Here is an 8814-nt window from a genome sequence, read left to right on the forward strand (position 1 = left end):
GACCTCGAAGACATGCGGGATGATGACAAAGTACGTTTTTATACCGGCCTGCCTTCCGTATTCTTATGATAGTTTTGTTAAAGTTAAGGCTTGATGTGCCTTCTCAAGACCTGGCATACCGATTTGGAATATCAGCAGCAACGATCTCCAGAATATTTTCATCATGTATCAGTGTAATGGACACTAGACTATCTCCACTGATTCACTGGCCTGAACGTGCAGAAATCTGGAGTACCATGCCAGAGTGTTTTCAGTACTCCTTTGGGAAGAGAATTACAGTCATAATTGACTGTTTTGAGATTTTCATTGAAAAATCTTCTAATCTGTTGGCTCGAGCAGAAACCTCTTCATCTTACAAGCACCATAACACCATTAAAGTCCTCATTGGTATCACCCCTCAAGGCACCATCTCTTTGTGTCCAATGCTTGGGGTGGTAGAACATCTGACAAGTTTCTTACTGAAAATTGTGGTGTCCTGGACAAGCTGGTACCTGGTGACATGGTCATGGCAGACAGAGGATTTACAATACATGAGAGTGTGGCCTTCAGAAGATCAGAGCTGGTGATTCCTGCTTTTACCAAAGGAAAAAAACAACTTGATCCTCTAGATGTAGAGAAGACCAGAAATATTTCTAATGTAAGAATCCATGTTGAAAGGGTTATTGGTCGCTTACGAAGGAAATACACAATTTTACAAGGAACACTTTCTGCAGAATTCTTGATGAGTAACCCTACTAGTCCCACACCAGTGATTGACCACATTCTCAGGGTATGTTCTGCTCTTGTAAATATTTGCCCCACAGTAGTGCCTTTTGATTAGAGACTTAACTTTTCTTACATTTTCATTTCCCGGAAAATACTTGTAAATAGTCCTTTGTGTGACAGATACACTTGAAGTTACTTAAGCATGATATCATAACATCATGATATCTTTAAAGATAAAGATAAATTGTTAATTGCTAAAGATTGTAGTTCAATAACATCGAGAAATGTAGAATTGGTCATGATTGGCCTCAAGTTCAGTAATTAATTTTTTTTTTGGTTCCACACGTTGATGTTTGAAAATAGAAAAGTTCATTGATTTTATGTTATGCTATTTCATGAAAAGGACCATCAGAAAAGTTATATTGACCATGTATTTACAAGCATCTTTTGATGCAAAACAACCTATTCTAATTCCCAAAAAGACTCTGGAACTTTCATCATTCCTGCAACTGACCTGTAATTCAGCTACATTATTGAAGTTGAAAGTGGTTAGAATAAACATAGCTATCTATTGATCATAATAACAAGCTATTAATAAATAAGCAGTTTAACTTTGCTGTTTGAAATTTAAAAATTAATGTAATCATTAGATTTATTTAAATTAAACAACAGGTAGTGTTCATATTTTTTTTATGAAGTTCACAGCAAAACTTCGTTTTCATTTGACTTAACATGTAGGAAAAGAGGTAATTATGCCATCTTTCAAACACTAAGATAAGTGCGGACGCATCCCAAGGATGTCAAATATCATGTCTCTGGGGTCCAAACCATAAACAATGCATGTTGAAAAAGCAATTGCACAAAATCCCACAGTCACTGCCATTTTGCTGCTGTTGTACTGTCATAACTGGCATACTAGTGATTTCAACATTGCTGTCTGCCATCAAACTTTCAACCTGTTCTTTGACCTCTCTTTCTATGATATCATGGGAGAGACTATCAAAGTGATTAACCACATTAGGTTGACATCCAACCGAATTGATACATACCCAGTGAGAATGTCCCGTGTGTAATATCTGTACAAATTTTCCAGTCATGATATCAAAATTTCGAACAGGGCCAAGAGTTGGTTTTTGGAAGCCTTCAGTGAATGGGTTAACTTTCTGTAAACAGGCATGAGCTTGCTGAATTATAGTGTAGTCCAGCCAACCAGTAGGAGAAAGAATGGTATCAAAATGGTTATCAGAAAGATTACCAAGGGATGCATGTTTGTTGGTTTCCCCTTCAGCTAGTTTTGTTATTTCGATGTCATCATCACTTGCACAGTTTCCTATATTGTCAATGCTACCTGTAGGTGAATGTGGCACAGAACAACCAGCATTTGCATTGGCGCTATTAGAATCAGTGCCTTTCATTGTATCAGTGGGGTGCTTCAAGTTATTGTTAATGTTACCTGGAGGTAACGGTAATACAGGAACATTGTTTGAAAAAGAACTGGTAGAAGAACAAGTGGTAGGATTAATAGAAACACTTCCATTCTTTAATGCTGCTTTTGACATATTGTCATTGAGATTGTTTGAAGTATGAAACCTATCTGAAGTATCATTTACAAGACATGATCCAAACAAATGACTGTCTGTGTTTGTTGATACATGAGGTATGGATTTAGCATGAACAACGTTTGTTCATAGATGAACAGATTTCAAAAATGAAAAACATGCGAGAAAAGAAACGGTAAAAAAAAATTATCAAACCGTGACGATGGTTTCGTAGATATGCAAATTTATTATGTTTTCCAACAAGAGTATTTACCATTTCCTCAAGTCTGCAGCAGAAGAATACCCCAACTTTTGACAAGTCCGTCGGAATGATTTGAATTTATATCAAAAGTAAGCCTTAAATACCAAAGTAATACATTGTGGCAGTGGCTGCACACACGAAACGGAATGTGGTTTGAGATCGACATCAACTTGAACTCGCGGGAATACACAGGCCATCAGATTTTATACTTGAGTCAGAGGTGGAAATTTATTGCTTTATTCGAGGATCCAGTGGTTTTTTTTTGTTATTATTATTATTATTTTACTTATTTGCCCACAACAAGTACGCGCGTACATTGAATTGTAGGTACCATTGAGCTACAATATTAGAAAAGTTATGGTTTTTTTTTTGTTGTTGTTTTTTTTTTTGTTTCACAGAAAGCCAAAATTAATATTTCATAATAGTAACTGAACCGAGTGGAGTGCAATTTGGGCTGGAATTTCAAAATTTACAGACATTAACATAACAAACGAACCGAACAGAACGAACTAACTTCACTAACGGATCCAAACCGACCAATCAGTTTATTCAAACCGGACTAAGTACATTCGACTGACAACAACTTTCACTTGACTCTGATGATGACTTCCGCTCAGGTTGTCGAAACGTCAGTCACCACTACCGACAACAGTCCTTCTCAGGACTACACTCCCCCGAACGATCAAACTACACTATTACATGTTACCCCGGGTTCAGACCATTTACTGTAATATTCGGTCAATTTTCCTGAAATTTGGAGATAATGTTGGATATATAATGAACCCCTAAAGAGCGTCCTCGATTTCCGTTTTTTTTCTTCTTATTTCTTAAGATATAGCGTCTACATTGAAAACTTTGCTCAAAAGCGCAACTTTGAAGTTACAAAAACTATTAAAAAATAACGAGGCGTTAAAGCACAAATCCTAAACACCATTTTTTTAGTTCAATATGTACCGTATTACGTTCCGATAAAAATGAAACGTGTTCATGCGCCGTCTCATAAACTTATCTTGTAAAACGTCTCGGCGTGGAAGAATAATCTCCCATTGTCTTTAATGGTAAAATATAAAATAAAATTAAATATTCGAAATCAGTGTATATAAAGCTTTAGGAAATTGTGCAATTTTAGAGGATAGTGCGCTTAATTTTCACGCCATCTCAGTTTGAACGAAAACGCTGATTTTCCTTCTGTGATACCTCAAATGAAGTAAGCTCGCGCAACTGAATTTGATCATGCAACTTTACAAGCTCGGTGAAAATTGCTTTTGTTCAGTTTTATCAATTACATTTGTTTTATTGGAAAAAATGAAAACGTATTTTTTCCATAAAAAGGCAATTTTTTTTAAGTTCCCTTATCGACAACTTTTCGTTTATTCGTTATAATCCCTATTGGCGGAAAAAAAGCTCTATACAAAGTTTTTTATATTTGGTCGATGCCTAAAGCGCTTGCATTTTGGTGGGTAAGTAAATGAATACCTCTTACAGCTTTAAAACGGTTTTTAGACATTTGTCTGAAAACCTAACGTTGTAGGAAGGAGTCCAAAGTAAGTTGTTTACTTTTCCTGAGACGACGTTGTCGACAAACATTGCGCCAGCCACAGAAGAACAGCGGCTGTTACAGTATAAACCTGGGGATTTTATGAACATGGCAATAGAAGCGTCTCTGTTTCACATATTCTTCTAAGGTGTAGCGTGATCACAGAAATTGGTGTTGCTAACATTAACGCAAGGGCATATCCGATCTTCTGCATGCGTAGAAAACACGCAAGCCAACCGAGTGGTAACCAAATAAGCACGTTAGAAGAAGAAGTGTAACATAAAAATGACAAAATAGATCTCACAGCCAAAGCGCTGAATGGTGGTACCTAAATGTTTAATATTCTTTTAGTCCAGTCATGCATGGTTGAAAGGTGATGGGAAGTATATATATGTATATCTTCTTTGATCTGTGCCAGCTTGAATTACAGTGCACTTCCTAGTTCCTTTTGAAGCAGGACTGTTTAAAGAAATTATGACCTTGCCTGTCGTCGAAAAATTTTTACGACCAAGAGTTAATTCTTTTGGCCGTTTTACGTCTAATGGTTAACATCACTGAGACCCTTTGTAGATAAAATTTGTTTCCTTAAATCCTAAAACAGCAAGCAGGTAATATTCATTAAGTGATCTTTGGTTGAAGCTACTAACTAATTACCTCTCTCAACTATTTATCTCTGCTAGAATATTAAAAGACCTTGATCAAAACCAGTTGTAGTTGTCACGTGGTATAGACCATTCGACGTTCCCATTGGTATTTTTTCGGGTTTTGAATTTCGTAGTGGGAGATCTTAAATGCAGCATGATTTCTACTCGATATGACAAAAACACATTCAAACTGATGAGTATTGCTGATGTTTATAGATTCTAGCAACTCATCTCCAAACCGTCAAGGGTAACAGCGACTTCATCAGCTTTAGTTAATCTAATATATAGCAATTGTGTGAATAAGATTGCGTGTTAGGAGTTCCTCACACCGCGATTAGTAATCAAAGCATGGTTTTTGCCCACAAAAAAATTAGACCTGAACGGGATTTCTAATGGAAATAACACAGTAACTTATGAGAATTTCCAGAAATTTGACGAACAAAGCTTTCGAAATAACATCTCATCCCAATCTTTAGAGAACCTTTATACATTCTCCAATCCGAATGAGATGCGGCAAGTATGGAAACATACAATTTTGGCAAAAGCTAACAACCACGCTCCACTGAGGACAAAGCACGTTAGCGCGTAGTTCTCCGTGGATCACACCAGGGACAAAAGGTCCCATGCATAAACGATACATCTTAAAAATAAAGCCATTAAGTCAAATGCTCCCTATGATTGGATATGATTCAAAAGACAACGGGATGTAACTAACAAAGAAATGAGATAAGTCAAACAAGCATACTATCGAAAAGTTTTGCAGAGCACACAGGTGACTCTCGAAAGACTTGGCAGACAGCCCCGTAAATCTGAGAAAACGCCAGTGACGTCACTTGAAGTGAATAGATTGACGGTAACCAATCCAGAGAAGATATCAAAAGAGTTTAATAACCACTTTTCCACCACTGGTTCAAAACTTGACAGTGAGATTAACGCGGATGGCGGAGACCACCAAAGGTATCTCACTTGCACAGATACACGATTTCATCTCCATCCAACTAAGCAAACAGTCTTTTTACTTAAAAACAAACTAAACAAGTCTAATACAACTGGCCTAAAGAAAATATTTGCGAGACTTATTCGGGAGCGCGCGGACCTCGTTTGTGGGCCTATATGCGATATTTCTAACCATTTTATCAGACAGGGTAAACTCCAAGAAGACTGGTGATCTGCTTAAGTCACGCTCCTCGTCAAGCAAGGTCATCGAGATGACGTAAACAATTACCGTCTGATCTCGGTTATCCTAGCTGAGGTCAAAGTATTGGAGACAACAGTTTGCGAACTATTACATGCCTGTTTAGAGGAGCACCATATACTATGCGACCATTAGTCGGGTTTTCGTAGTTTTCTCCATCTCACATACCAGATGATGATGTAGGCAACATTGAATCATGTCTTAGTGAGGACCTATTGAGTGTTGATACTTGGTTAAACGCAAACAAACGCACTCTTAATATGAATAAAACCGAATGTATGCTGATAGGATCTGTCCAAAGGCCCCTACTGCTTCCCAATCAGTCACAATGAATGGTACTCGGGTGGCTGAGGTTTTGCGGACTACAAAATCACTCCGGCGGTGTAACAACTGACGAAAATCTGAGCTGGAATTGCCACATCGAAAAAATCAACCCAAAAGATCGCTTCTGGAATCGGAGCCATGAAACGTGTTAACTGAGGAAGTGGTTGCCAACCGACCTTGCATCCAGTTATATAGAACCTCGCCTTAACTACTGTAGTAATGTTTGGGGAACCTGTGGGGTAACCTTACAAGACAAGCTGCAAAAATTGTAGAATAGAGCAGCTTGCTTTCTGACATTATCAAATTATGACGCTGACGCTGGCCAATTGTTAGAAATTTTGGGGCAGAAAATTTTGACTACCGGCGGAACATACAAAAGGGCACCTTGGTATTCAAATGTCTACATGGATTAGCTCCGGACTACTTAACTTCGAAATTCTCTAAATTCAATACAAGCTTCAATCTGTGGGACTTCTAGAACAAACTTAATGTTCGATTACCACGCAAAAATTATTTCAGCGAAGAGAGGAATTGTGTGTTGTGTGTGTGTTTATATGCAGAAAATGGAGCTGCACTATGGGTGTAAATATGGTGACAGAAAAACACGAATAAATTAGTTGAATAAAAAGCGCCCGTTGATACCATAAGAGTGCCGATTTGAAAGATAAATTTTTTCTTATTGTTCGCTGCTCTAAGATCTGTGGATTGAAAAATTCTGAGGCGCGTAAGAGTCATTGGTGGCAGCAATTAAAAGCTACTTCAGTGAGAGAGCGTAAAAGGGTTATTAAGGATATGATTTTCATATATTGACAGTCATTATTCACCGCTTGGAAGGTTTATTTCGATCCAACATAATAATCGGCTCCCAGTTGGCTTGTTAGCTTAGTTGGTAGAGCGCTGCACTGGTATTGCAGAGGTCATGGGTTCATATCCTGTACGGGCCTAAATTTTTTTTTCATAGATGAAAGCAATAAGGGACAAAGGAAACAATGAGTTCCCGTTAGAAAAAAAACGGTAACTCCGTAGTTTCTAATCGACGTGGGAGTATTGGAATATTGTGGGACAGAAGGGCACGAAGTACTATTTCCAAAACGAGAGCGAGTGTTTCATCGGGGTATCCAAGAACCGAGAAACAAATGAAAGCACGAGGCTGTAGGCCGAGTGCTGTTATTGTTTCGAGGTGTTTGGATACCCTGATGAAACACGAAGCACGAGTTTTAAAGAAATAGTAAACAAAGACTTCAAATTAGAATTGTTTGCTGTCTAACATTCCTTCCTCGATAATTTCTATACCAACGATGTTTTTACCGGCGTAATTAATTTTTATTTGTGATTCGATTTAATTTATCTGAGATGTGAAAATTGTTGGAGTTACAAGCATTTACGAGTTGTCGTCCAGTCAGGATGTATACCGCAACAAAGTCGTTCGAGAGATTTCGGCAGCCGAAAAGTGTGGAGAATGATAAGAAAAGTGTTGATAATGCAGGACCAAAATCAGCAGCTTATAAAACCAAATGGTCGTGTAAGGTTTTCGAGGAATGGAAACAGAATCGATTAGTGAAGTCCTATACTTTGGAACCGGCGGCCTTTCTACCACGAAAGACTTTAAAGAAGCTGAGGAGTACAAACTTTGGACAAGGCAATTACAGATATGTCTGCATGCAGTGTGAACTACTGACTGTCGAAGTTCGTTCAAAAAGTAAGCAACTCTTCTGGGGAACGCTATCCATCCCGTTCGTTGTACTCATTATTTGCGGACTGAAGCGCCACCTTTCTGATGTAAATGGAAGTGCTGCATTCAACCCTTTGGACATGTCTTACCGAATATGTCAAGTTTAATGATAGTGAGGTAATTGTTTTTGTAAATGGGCTTAAATAAGAAAATGAGACATTGTAAAAGTAAGGTTACTTGTGAGTAATAAATATTTATTGATTTTGTGCAAGTTGTCATTGTGCATATTTTATGTGGTATAAACCACTCTCACTGGAAAGTGGTGTACTGTTTTTCATTGGGTATCCAAACACATGCTCGTGATGTGGTATACATCTTGTGGTTGGTGGCTGACCTCGTGAATTATTAATGAGTTTGAGAAGGTTAGCGAAGCCTTCTGCTATACAAAAAATAGACAGTTAAGACTGCATGTGGCTACTGCTGTAGCACAATTTTTGGTAAAATCTCCGCACAGCCCCATACTACATTATGCATTCAGTTCTTGGATAGAGAAAACAACGATAAAAACGATTCATTGCCGTTGGGAAAACAGATTTATTTAACAATAGTATGGGGCTGTGCGGAAATCTTACCCAATTTTTTATAGCATTGAAAAGAAGTAGAGGTTGTTTGATGATGCTAGAAGGTAGTGTTACAAAAGATTTGTCTCACGTGCAAAACAGAAAACCTGTCGCATCCCACACATTTATGAGTATCCTGCTCCTCACGGGAAAGATGATTCAATCCCTAATCAAATGGCAACAAATAATGATATGAACAAAAACAATAATAATGATGATAACAGTAATGATAATAATAGTAATATTAATAATAATTTATAGTTATTAGCTCAAGAACCACACTGTTCCTCGGAAGTCTACCTTTAGGCTCCAATAAT

At 37.7% G+C, this 8814-nt stretch overlaps 1 pseudogene; it reads left to right on the forward strand.

Annotated features, from left to right (window-relative positions):
* Window positions 1–65: 65 nt before the first annotated feature.
* On the forward strand, window positions 66–820 carry LOC136278782 (uncharacterized; annotated as a pseudogene).
* The last annotated feature ends 7994 nt before the right edge of the window (window positions 821–8814 follow it).

Source organism: Pocillopora verrucosa, chromosome 1 (genome assembly GCF_036669915.1).
Source record: "Pocillopora verrucosa isolate sample1 chromosome 1, ASM3666991v2, whole genome shotgun sequence".
In the NCBI taxonomy this organism is placed as follows: domain Eukaryota; kingdom Metazoa; phylum Cnidaria; class Anthozoa; order Scleractinia; family Pocilloporidae; genus Pocillopora; species Pocillopora verrucosa.